This window comes from Bufo gargarizans, chromosome 9, assembly GCF_014858855.1.
Source record: "Bufo gargarizans isolate SCDJY-AF-19 chromosome 9, ASM1485885v1, whole genome shotgun sequence".
Classification (NCBI taxonomy): Eukaryota; Metazoa; Chordata; class Amphibia; order Anura; family Bufonidae; genus Bufo; species Bufo gargarizans.
The window spans coordinates 64178695-64191530 of record NC_058088.1 but is presented as its reverse complement, the minus strand read 5'-3'; the positions used below and the strand labels follow the sequence as shown (position 1 = coordinate 64191530).

The following is a 12836-nucleotide window of genomic DNA, read 5'->3' as shown; positions in this document are numbered from 1 at the left end:
GGACGGCGAGTCTGATCCTCTGGGTTTGTTGCCAACCCTTTTGCCACCTGCGACTACGGTGGCCCCACAAGAGGACCAACCTGTAATAGATGACAACATGGTAGATTCATTGGGTGCCCCTCTCTTTAATCCGGATGAGTTACATCATCCCAGGTCAGCAGAATGGCTTCCCGCTACTCATGTGGCACGTTATTTAGAGGAAAAAATCCGTACTCCTTTAAGCAAGGAGTCCCGCAACAAGTTGCGAGCGGAATGCCCCCGCCCTTTGATACCCAATAAGGTGTGTGAGACACCGGTGGTGGATCCAAAGATGGTGCAATTCCTCACCAAGACAAAATTTAACCCTAAGAAGGGACTTGATTCAGCCTTACGCGCGGTTCAGGATAAACTCCTGGATATCACGGGCCCTCTGGCGAAAATTTTCGACATGGCCGAGTCCGCCAAGGCAGAGGGTAGACTGGTAGACCCTGTTGAGTTGGGAGGTTGGGCCCAGAGGGCCATTTGCATGGCGGGCAACGTCAACACCTCCTTAGCCATTGAACGCCGTAAGGCCATCTTAATGAAGGTGGAGCCTAAGCTCTCCAACCTCGCCCTGTCGGAGGCAGGCAAGAATGCTCAGGGTCTCCTATTCGGAGAGTCATTTATCAAGGAGCTGGGCAGATTTGTCGGGGCCTTCACGGCTTTGGACAAGGCCCAGACTTCGATGAAAAGGGTGTTTAACACCCGTTTTTCCAACAGGGCCGGCAGCTCTAGGGGCCGCCTGTCCGGCCGGTCCGACTTTCATTCCCGTGGAACGGGAAGAGGCTCCTTCACCTATAGGTCCTCCCTACAGGATGCCAGACATCAACCCTCCTTCTTCCCTTCCCGGGGTTTTACAGGACGCTCCAGAGGTTACCGTGGAGCCCCATCTCATCGACGACCAGTTGGTAAGTGCCTTGCCCGTCCGTCCATTGTTTTCTTCGACAGATTGCGTAGGGGGCAGGCTCCGTCACTTTTTCAATGCCTGGTCCGAGATCACCTCAGACCGGTGGGTATTAGAGACCATCAGAGGTTTCGAGATAGACCTTGTAGCTCCCCCAGACCTGCTACCAGTCCCCAGACACATTCTTTGTACCGGGTCGGTTCAGAGTCTACTACACAGAGAGCTAAAGGAGCTCGTCCGCAAACAAGCGATCGAGCGCACCTCACCTCAGGCAGCGGTGGTAATCAGCAGTATGTTTCTGGTGCTAAAAAAGGGTGGCCAATCGCGCCCAGTCATCAACCTACGGTCCCTCAACTCTATAGTCCAGTATCGCCATTTCAAGATGGAGGGTATCCACCTCCTAAGAGACATGCTTCTCCCGGGCGATTGGATGGTCAAACTGGACCTCAAGGACGCCTACCTTACAGTCCCGGTGGCTCCGGCTTCCAGGAGCCTGCTCTGTTTCCCGTGGGGAGACCAACTTTGGCGCTTCACTTGCCTGCCTTTCGGTCTCTCCTCCGCCCCTTGGTGCTTCACCAAGGTGATGAAGCCTGTGGTGTCTTGGCTCCGCAGCAGAGGGGTACGCATGATAATATATTTAGACGATGTTCTTATCATGGCGAAGAGTCCGGCTCTTCTTCGCTCACATCTTGCCATGGCCACCGGTCTCCTCACCCGGTTGGGTTTCATCATAAATCGGGAGAAGTCGTGCCTCATTCCTTCGACTTCTATGGAATTCTTGGGTTTCAGGATAGATTCCTCTTCCCTGACCCTTCATCTGCCGCTGGTCAAGGTCCGTGCTATTCGCAAGGAATTGCGACATGCTTTGCTTCGTCCCCAACTGTCTCTGCGACACCTGGCGCGCCTTATAGGTCTCCTGGCGGCGTCCATACAGGCCATCTTCCCGGCTCCTTTGCACTACCGAGCTCTCCAGAGGCTCAAGATTGCACACCTCCGGGCCGGTGCCGCTTACTCGGACTTGGTCACGCTCGATTCGGAAACGAGGGACGAGCTTCAGTGGTGGATCCAGAACCTTTCGGTCTGGAATGGCAAAGCCCTGTTAGGTCCCCTTCCGGATTTGATTATCGAATCCGACGCCAGCTTACACGGCTGGGGGGCACATTGCAATGGGATATCCACGGGCGGTCCTTGGTCCCCAGAAGAGTCCCGCCTCCATATCAACGGCCTGGAATTATTGGCGGGGTCCTTGGCGATTCGCAGTTTCGCCAACGGTACTGTCACTACATGTATCAGACTACGGATGGACAATGTCTCCGCAGTCCGATACGTGAACGGGATGGGCGGTACCCGCTCCTCGGTCCTGACTTATCTGGCTCAGGATTTCTGGGAGTTTTGTCTTACCAGGGGTATAGTGGTTGTGGCGGAACACCTTCCGGGGCTCCACAATATAGTGGCGGACTGGAATTCGCGTTATATTTCGGATTCCAGCGACTGGAAGTTGGACGAGGGGGTGTTCCTAGCTTTAGCATCTCGCTGGGGTCATCCATCGATAGACCTCTTCGCGAGCCGTTTGAACGCCCAGGCTCCCAGGTTCTTCAGCTGGCGTCCGGATCCTCTGGCGGAGGCGGTGGACGCATTTCTCCAGCAGTGGGGAGGTGCGCTGATGTATGCTTTCCCACCATTTGCGTTGATTCCCCGGGTTCTCCTTCAGGTTCAGCTCCAATCGGCAGATCTAATCCTCATCGTCCCGCTGTGGAAGTCTCAGCCTTGGTTTCCTCTTCTTCTAGACTTGCTGGTGGATTACCCAATCCTTCTTCCGGATCTCCCCGAGCTCTTGCGGGATCCCATGGGGAGTCCACATCCCCTCATTCTGTCGGGGGGGCTTCGTCTGCTCGCCTGCAGGATCTCGGGTTCCCCGTTTCACTGTCTGGAGTTTCGGACACGACTCTTTTCTTATTGGAGAGCGCATGGGCTCCGGGAACTAGACGAGCTTATCGCTCCGCCTGGGACTCTTGGGCTCGCTGGTGCGGGGAGCGGGACCTGGATCCCCTTCGGGCCCCTGTGAGTTCGGTCTTGTCCTTTTTGTCTTCCTTGTTCGACTCCGGCAAGGCCTATCGCACCATTAATCTCTACAGGTCGGCCATTTCTTCCCGGCACGAGGGTTTTGACGGTACGCCTGCGGGCCAACATCCTTGGGTGTGTCGCCTCCTGAAGGGCTCCCGTTTGTCCCGTCCTCCCAGGCCTCGCTTCACGACAACTTGGGATGTGAGTTTGGTCTTGAATTTTCTGAGGGTTTGGCCTTCCAATGACCAATTGTCACTACGGCAGTTGTCGGCTAAACTGGTCACGCTTTTGTGTCTCATTTCGTGTAAACGGGTGTCTGATGTTAGGGCTCTGGACCACGACGCGCAGTCTTTTACGCCTAGTGGGGTTCTCTTTAACATCTCCAGACGCACTAAAACGAACATTCGTGCCGTTTCTTACCCGGCTTTTCCTCAGTGCACTCAGCTATGCCCGGTGGCATGTCTTCGGGAGTACGAATCTCGTACGGCGGCTTTTCGGGTCCCTCTTTTACCCAATCTGTTTCTGTCTTTTCGTAGGCCCTATGCTCCTGTCTCCAGTGTGACGTTGTCTCGCTGGGTTAAGGAGATTATGAGTTTGGCCGGTGTTGACGTCGCTATCTTTACAGCTCATTCCGTCCGCAGTGCTTCCGCTACCTCTATGTCGGTCTTGGGGTCCCGCCTGGAGGATGTTATGCGCTTAGCGGATTGGTCTAGGGTTTCCACTTTCCGCGAGTTCTATTTTCGCCCAGAGCCTCATGCTTTTAACGCGGTCATATCTCAGCTTTAAACTTGCAATAGGAGCCTCCGTGTCTTGTTATAAAATTTCATGATTTTCCTATTCCATGACGTAAAGTCATGATTTTATTAAAGACACGGAGGCGAGTATTGCCCTCCCTTGCCCTCCCTGGGGTTTTTTGCGGGGGATCTGTTATCGTTTACTTGTTATTTATTGCTTATTGGATGTTCACATTTTTTGAGTGTTTAGTCTATTTGCTATGTTCTTCATAGGTGTCGTGGTGATACTACCTAGTATTTTATTTCTCGTTTCACAGGTTGACGTTCTCCTCCTCAGCATCTTTGGTCTCAAGTCGCTCGTTGGCGTTCCAGAGGCGTCTGAAGTTTGTTGGTGCCGTTCGTTTGGCTAGTTGGTCCTGTGGTTCGGACTATTGGTTTGGCGGTTTCATGAAGATCCAGTTGCCGGAAGAGTCGGTTTATGTGGCGGTTCAAAGAAAGAGGATGTTCCCAGGAAGTGGAGGTCCTTATATACTGGGATAAGGGGAGGAGTCGGTTACATGGGTGTTCTTCTGTGATTGACATGTTCTTTTCTTTGCTGCTATGGTTACAGTAAAGGAAGTTAATGCAATACTCGCCTCCGTGTCTTTAATAAAATCATGACTTTACGTCATGGAATAGGAAAATCATGAAATTCTCTGCTATGACATGCAGACTAATTCTCTGCTGACATGAAGCCAGATTCTCTGTTACGGGACCTCTCTCCTCTGCCTGTGTGCTGGGCCTAAATATATGCCAATGGACTGTTGCAGTGGTGGCTGACGTGAAGCCTGATTCTCTGCTATGACATGCAGACTAATTCTCTGCTGACATGAAGACAGATTGTCTGTTACGGGACCTCTCTCGTCTGCCTGTGTGCTGGGCCTAAATATATGCCAATGGACTGTTGCAGTGGTGGGTGACGTGAAGCCTGATTCTCTGCTATGACATGCAGACTGATTCTCTGCTGACATGAAGCCAGATCCTCTGTTACGGGACCTCTCTCCTCTGCCTGGGTGCTGGGCCTAAATATCTGACAATGGACTTTTGCAGTGGTGGCTGACGTGAAGCCTGATTCTCTGCTATGACATGCAGACTAATTCTCTGCTGACATGAAGACAGATTCTCTGTTACGGGACCTCTCTCCTCTGCCTGTGTGCTGGGCCTAAATATATGCCAATGGACTGTTTCAATGTTGGGTGACGTGAAGCCTGATTCTCTGCTATGACATGCAGACTGATTCTCTGCTGACATGAAGCCAGATTCTCTGTTACGGGACCTCTCTCCTCTGCCTGGGTGCTGGGCCTAAATATCTGACAATGGACTGTTGCACTGGTGGCTGACGTGAAGCCTGATTCTCTGCTATGACATGCAGACTGATTCTCTGCTGACATGAAGACAGATTCTCTGTTACGGGACCTCTCTCCTCTGCCTGAGTGCTGGGCCTAAATATCTGACAATGGACTGTTGCAGTGGTGGCTGACCTGAAGCCTGATTCTCTGCTGTGGGACCTCTCTCCAATTGATATTGGTTAATTTTTATTTATTTTATTTTTATTTTTATTCATTTCCCTATCCACATTTGTTTGCAGGGGATTTGCCTACATGTTGCTGCCTTTTGCAGCCCTCTAGCCCTTTCCTGGGTTGTTTTACAGCCTTTTTAGTGCCGAAAAGTTCGGGTCCCGATTGACTTCAATGGGGTTCGGGACGAAGTTCGGATCGGGTTCGGATCCCGAACCCGAACATTTCCGGGAAGTTCGGCCGAACTTCTCGAACCCGAACATCCAGGTGTCCGCTCAACTCTATTTATCAGTACATTACAGAAAATAATGAACTTTATCACAATATGCCAATTTTTTTTGAAGGACCTGTATATATTTTATTTATTTATTTTTATTATTTATTTTTTCCTTTTGTTTAAATTTTTACATTTTATTACACTTATGCTACATGCACACGACCGTTCTGTTTTTTGCAGACCGCAAACCGCGGATCTGCAAAAATTGGAAGCTGTCCATGTGCCCATTGTAGACATGCCTATTCTTGTCCGCAAAACAGACAAGAATAGGACAAGCTATATGTTTTTTTGCGGGGCCTCGGAACGGAGCCACGGATGCGGACAGCACACGGAGTGCTGTCTGCATCTTTTGTGGCCCCATTGAAGCGAATGGGTCCGCACCCGAGTCACAAAAACTGCGGCTCGGATGCGGACCTGAACTACGGTCGTGTGCATGAGGCCCTCGTTTAACATTACTTTTCCCATAGACTTTAGGGATTTACCAGCCAAAGGCTGCCTTGGCAATTAAATGCCTCCTACAATCGCATCACAGGAGATCCGATCTGTCACTGGCCGTGCAGCGCTTTTGGTAACTGCTTAGATCCCGAGGTCAAAACTTACCACAGCATTTGAGGGGTTTGAAATCTGTATCTGTGATCGGCATTATCACCCATCACAGTCTCTGGCACCAAATATCTGCTGTGGAGAACAGCAAGCACCAAGTGGCTAAGGTGCCATTCCGGTCCTAAGCAGGCGCCATCTGTCAAGTACAAGTGCAACAGATATCGAGAGGGGGTTAATGATTTGGGACTTTTCCCACTTTTGAACAGCATTTGTAAATTTTGTAAATAGTGGGTGAAGTGTGGGCAGGAAGGGATGGGGCCTGTAGGCTTAATAGATTTGAAATAAAAAGCCAGAAAATGGAATATGGAAAACTTCTGGCAGTTGAATCTTCTACAATACCCCAAATTTATTAAAAGACATGTGCCTCTTAAAAATTTTGGCTATGAGAGATACAATGTCCTATTGTGATGTTGTCCTTTATGAATCCTTTGAAAAATTGCATCTTGAATATGGGATTCTTTGCTGTACTCCACATTGTAAAAATGACTCACGGATGTAGCAGAGTTAACAGTGACATTTGGTGAGTTATCACATCTACTTAACGTGTTATGACTGACTGTCATCATCAGACCAGAGACTCTCACAGAGAGTCCTTTAGGTGCTTTTTTTTACTAACTCCAATGGGCTTTTATGTGTGTTATACTGAGGAGAGGCTTCTTTCTAGCCACTCATTGTATGCAATTTTTGCTGGGGATTGCTGTTAGCAACGGATCACATGTGCAGGATTTGCTCCCCCAGTTAGAAATGTGCAACAGCATATAAAGTTTTAAGAATTTTCTGCTTTTAAGACCTGTGTAGGATGTCTCTGTGGCACATGTGGTCCGCTGCAGGCATCCTCCATTGTATGCATCTTTTGCTGGGGATTGCTGTTGGCAGGATTTGCTCCCCTGGGTAGAAATGCGCAACAGCATTTGGGGTCTTGAACATCTTTTGCCTTTTATACCACTTTATTTAGTGAATTTGTCGGTGTATATCTGTATGCCTGGAGGTGGGGCAATCTCAGGTTTAAATGTGCCTTGAATTTGATCTATAGGTAACATTCAGGTGCACCTGGGCAGCCTGCGTCACATGATCCAGTTATAGGTGGGACTCACAGCCTCCTCCCATTGTATGTGTGATTTCACGCTGGAGGTAATTGGGAGCTGCTGTCTGTGTCGTACTTTATGCACCTATAATAAATTGTCCATACGACATAGGTAGGTTAGCGTTAGGTCCCGTGCCATTTTGAGATACCTTGACGGGGTGCGCAGGATCTGGTATGTTCTTGATATAAGAATATATTGGCGAAAGTCTCTTTTTAATATCAGCGTGAGGGTTTAGCCATATAATGTCAATTGCATTTACCATTGTAGTGCACCATTTTCAGTGATTTTCTTTCTAGCCACTCTGCCATAAAGTTCAGATTGGTGGAGTGCTGCATTGATGGTAGACCTTTTGTACATTTTTCCCATGTGCACACAGGATCTTTGGAGCTTAGCCTAAATGACCATTGGGTTCTTGGTCACCAGTCTTACAAAGGCCTTAGTTTAGTGGGGTGGCCAGCTTAAGGAAAAGTCTTAGTTGTTCCAAACTTGTTCCATTTAAGAATTATAGAGGCCACTGTGGGGTGGTCTTAAGGGTCTGAAGACTTTCCCAATGCACTGTACATGGTGCTTATACAAATAGGAGGTCATGCAGTTACTAGGTTTCATTCTGCAAAATCTTATAGAGTTGTATTGTCACAGACGTACCGAGACATACGGACGTCCCGGCGACAGTGAGTGTCAGGAGATCTGTAAGACTGGCAACACGTGGATTGATCTGACAGGTTTTCCTTGTGGATCAATAGGTGTCTGTGTTGTTTCTGGTAATGGCCACACCCCTTGCCTCCAGGTGTTGCTAATGTGGTCATTTAACCTTCCTTATTTATTGTTGCTTCTCGCACAATGCTGTGCGGTTTATAGCTTCTGTTGGACCTGTGGATAGTTGGTGGTTGGATCTCGGCTGAGTTCCTGGTGTTTCCATAGCCCCTTTGAAGTTAAGTCTTTCCTTTCCCTTTTCTATTTTGTATGGATTCTGTGTGTTGCATTCCCCTATTGTTTGTATTAGACCTGTGGGAGACTCCTGTTAGTCCTTCCTTTTGGAGGAACAGGTAGTCTCATCCCTGCCATTAGTACCAGGGTCCTTTAGGGCTAGATAGGACTCTAGGTATTCGTGCGTATGAACACACCTACCTCTGGGGTCTGTTCATACTGGTAGGCAGTCAGGATTTTGGTTAGGGTTTTAATAGGAGGTGTCCATCTTCCTTCCCTAGTTCTCAGGCCTGATTCCCTGTTCCCCCCTTCCCTCCTATGATCGGTGTGGTGTTTCCCTCCCACACCGAAGTGTGACATGTAGCCATTCATTGCTCTGGCTAACAAGGGAGTGTGAGACCTCTCTTTTTGACATCCATTGTCCCTAAAATTACATGGATAAGTGTTATGTAGTTGGGCCAACCCCTTATATAAAACTAGATGAGCACAAACAGATGCATTTCTATCTTTTACACTCCAATGTTTACTGAGCGACACATGACAGTCTACTAATACTGGCTCGGTGCCCATCATTCTGCATCATCATACCTGGTGTTATTTTCCATCACATTTGGTGGACAAACATTCCGTAATCTCAGAAAAAGTGGTGTGGAGGCTTAACCATGAATATATTAGATATCATAATAACCATGCAAAGCTTCTGGCAACTTTTATTGCCAGAGGCTGCATTGTTGAACATCATATCCTAAGTAATATTGCAGGTGCAATGAGCTCACACCAAGTAAACAGCCGCACAAAGCGCATGTCAGGGTGTTAAACATGACATCACTCAGAGTATAATGTTACGTTACAGCAGCAGGGACTCTCCCTTCCTTAACTCATTCCAGACCTTGTGGCTCACCTCCATGACTTCTTACTGTCTATGGAACTCAAGCCAAGGTAGAAGAGATCCTTCAAAGACCTTCATGAGCTCCACCTTTAGTGCACGTAGGAAAGATTCAGTCCCAGTAGAGTGCAAATATGGTTAAATATCATGTGTATACAGTATGTACGTTGCTTGACACTATAGAAATATGAAAAAGTCTTCAATTTTATGTCTGTTTCTTTAATCGGGTGAAGCCTTGGTCTTGTAAGATGATCTCCACACAGCTGTCTTCTGCAACTTGGAAAGAAAAAGGCCAGTCAGAGGAATTCAGTTTCCCTAAAAATAGCATCAATATACAGCCTGTGACTTGCCACTTTTCAGATTACTGTGGTGTGAACTGCATTCAGCTGATGACCCCAGTAATTGCTCGTGACATCTATCCCATATTTATTCAATGTACTTTGGTGGACAATATTAATAACAAGCCGTTGCACAAGGGATTGACCAGGACCTATCCTTTTGAACACTTTTAAGAGCTTCCATTGTGAATTACCGACTATATGGTGTAATCTGTTTGGAAATACTGACACATCCCAGCCAGGTTGGTACAAATGTTTGCCTGTGTATCTATAAATGTAGCAAATCTATCTATCTATCTATCTATCTATCTATCTATCTATCTATCTATCTCATCATGTATCATCTAGGTATTATCTCTTCATAATTGGTCTAGTGATAAATCAATTTATCTTTATGATGAAGAATAGAATTGTACTTAGACGGTATTGTGTAGTTTATGGTCTTTGGTTGCTTGGTGCTGAGTATTTCCTTTTTATGGGGGTTGAAGCTGGAAATTTACATATTTGTTTTAGATAAACAAGTAGTAAATGCGCAGTGTCCTAAAAATGTATTTTACTGTGTGTCGCATATTAAAAATCAGTTTTCAATTCTGGGATCCATCTTCAGGATACAATGCTATGGCAGAGAAATGGGGGAGGGCAGTTTATTTACTTATTTACTACGCATGTCCACATAGAGCAAATTAAAGTGATGCCTACATTGAAATCAGTGTGTGTAGAGCTGTAGAACACCATTCTGTGAAATATTTAATAAAACTGGTGCTAATGAAGGCAGCAAATCAGGTTGCAGTTTTCATTGAAGAAGTTGCCCCTGGTAAAGGTGATCTGGGTGGTTACCATCTGCTCCAGTTTTCATGTCAGTAGCAGATGTATCATAGCTGCAGCTGTGCAGAGGCTCTATAGGCCACTGGCCTGATACCACAATAAAAAAATGATAGTTCTTCGTACTGTCTAAAGGTGTCCATACACCTTCCATAGCTGTCCCACTGCCCAAACAAGTGTTTATGTGTTTTCATTGGGGAGAGTGGAGAAAATTGTTGACAGACCCCTCTGATGGTGTCTTATCTACCAGGATAACAAAAGAATAAGGCGTTAAAATTCTAAAATTTACAGTGTCCTATTGTGCTCTACCCCACCACCAACTTTTGGAGAAGAGCCTAATCGCTTCAGTGATCACAGACACCAGCGACTAAACGACCAAACATTGTAACAGTTAACTAGCATTTAAATGAAATGATTTTGGTGCATTTCATTAACAACAACCGATGATTGCACTTGATCGCACTAACAATTTTACAGACATTGAGCAAGCATTTTTGGTCAGATTTTTCAATCATTAAACATTTACATGAAACGATAATCGTTCATCCTCTATCGATAGCTTTGGAATTGCAATGATTTTCTGCTCATCTAAATCCATCTTCAGTTAGCTTTGTTCAAAGTGGTGGGTTTGGCCAACAATAGTATAATCTTGATTAATCAGAAGGTGTGGCTAGAGAGTCATAGTAAGACGTTCTATCACCTTGTCAGAGGTATACGTGTGGAAGATTTCACAGTGTACACTGTCTATCTGACCAATGGCCTTGACATATACCACAGTGTAGACATCACAGATCTGTCCTTCCTTACCTTTCCTCTTGGCTTAACACATCCTGAAATGTGTGGCACAAGATGAAAACCCTGATTTGCAATATTTTGCCACAAGATGCCAACCTGTCTATGTATACCAAAGTTTAAGTCAAGAGGGGCAACTCCTGAGGTGTGGAAATTTTTTGGGTAGCTAACCTAATCCTCTAGAACCACCCAATCTCTGTCCATATGTGCCCAATCCTGCCCAGTCTCCTTTGTGTCCAACAAACAGTAATGATGACCCTTCTCACAGATGCCCCCTTAGTGCCACTTGACAGTCAAGATTAGTCCCTGATCACAGTAGTGATGCCTCTTTAGTGTTCCTTACACAGTTAAGATGCCCCCTCAGTACCATCATGTCACTAGTGAAGCCTCTCTGTGTCCCCACACAGTATGATGTCCCCATAAGTGCCCCCCAAACAGAACAATGCCCCCTTAGCACTTCCAAAAGAAATAAATTGTCTATGTTCCCATGATGAATGGAGTGGGGCAGGTCTGCTCTGGTCTGTCTGTTTTGTTTGTGGCTTGGCACAGAAGGCACAATTATGTGTTTGTATCATTGGAGCTGATGACACTCTGGTTCTCCATTGTATTCAACAGTATCCAGGGGCGTAGCTAAAGGCTCATAGGCCCTGGTGCAAGAGTTAGGCTTGGGCCCCCCTTCCCTCAGTGCTTTGTGTGTCTTCTTATTCAGCACAAGGGTCTTTGGGCCCCCTCAGGCTCCTGGGCCCGGTAGCGACTGCTACCTCTGCACCCCCTATAGCTACACCCCTGACAGTATCTATGTCCTAAGGACACAGATACAATGGAAATGGGAATACGAAGCAGCCATCCAGACCATGTTACAGGGGCCAAAATTCAGGAATGTCCAACTACATATGGGAAGGTTGGGAGGCATGGTCTATGTGCGGTCACCGAGTTGTTGAAATGTGAATTGTAGGCTCTCAGTGTTTTTTCTAGCGTGTTACAATATCGTGTTAAGTTTGTTTAATCAGAAATTAGATTACTTAGGCTACTTTCACATCTGCATTTTTGCTGGATTTGTCATGGATCAGCAAAAACGCTTCCATCATGATAATACAACCGTCTGCATCTGTGACAAATACAGCACCTCGCAGCCCCGTCTGACGTCAACTACGTTGCGCTCACGACATACGGTTTTGTCACTGGTTTCCAAGACGTGACGTTACGCCCTCCCTGGGAGCATGTAAGGTCAGCTTGGTACAGTTTACACAGCCACCTCCTGTCCACGCAGGCAGCGGGAGGCACGGGAAGTGAGAGAGGGTGGTCCACGCGTTCTCCGGTGTAACTTCAAACTCGCTCACAACCTTGACAAGCTGAGAGAGCCTTTTCACTGCCCCAGTGAAACAGAGCTTTCCCAGCCCGGTAGACTGCCACCAGTTTCTCGGTTGATATAAGCCCGGTCCGCTAACGGTATTATATAGGGTGAGAAACCAACCTGCAGTAGCATATAACTATGCCGAAAAAACACGCATTTGGGGATTCATGGACTGAGATACAGCACAAGATTAAATTATATATTTAATTGCTGTCAGGGCGCACTAGACAATACATGATATACACAGAGAATATATACAGTGGTCGGATGTGCAAATACAGGTGGTATGATACAACAGAGTTAAACAGAGCAAGGGTCAGTTAACAGGTGGATGAGTAGTCCTTTGGGTTATGATGAATTCTGGGTTGCTGCAATGCTTGGGTGTAGTCACATGGGGGCAGTGATGTGAGCAGCTTGTCCATGGTCCCTCCAAACACATTACTCGATGTGACCCCCTTCAGAGAAAGAAACCGTCC

General features: G+C 47.0%; 1 protein-coding gene across 1 annotated transcript in view; it reads left to right on the top strand.

Annotated features, from left to right (window-relative positions):
• The first annotated feature begins 9433 nt into the window (after positions 1 to 9433).
• Positions 9434 to 12836, top strand: part of FGF13 (fibroblast growth factor 13) — a 409233-nt gene continuing 405830 nt past the window's right edge. The window contains exon 1 of the mRNA XM_044268270.1: positions 9434 to 9634. The gene's annotated coding sequence lies outside the window, so the exon portion shown is untranslated. The remainder of the gene's footprint in view (positions 9635 to 12836) is intronic.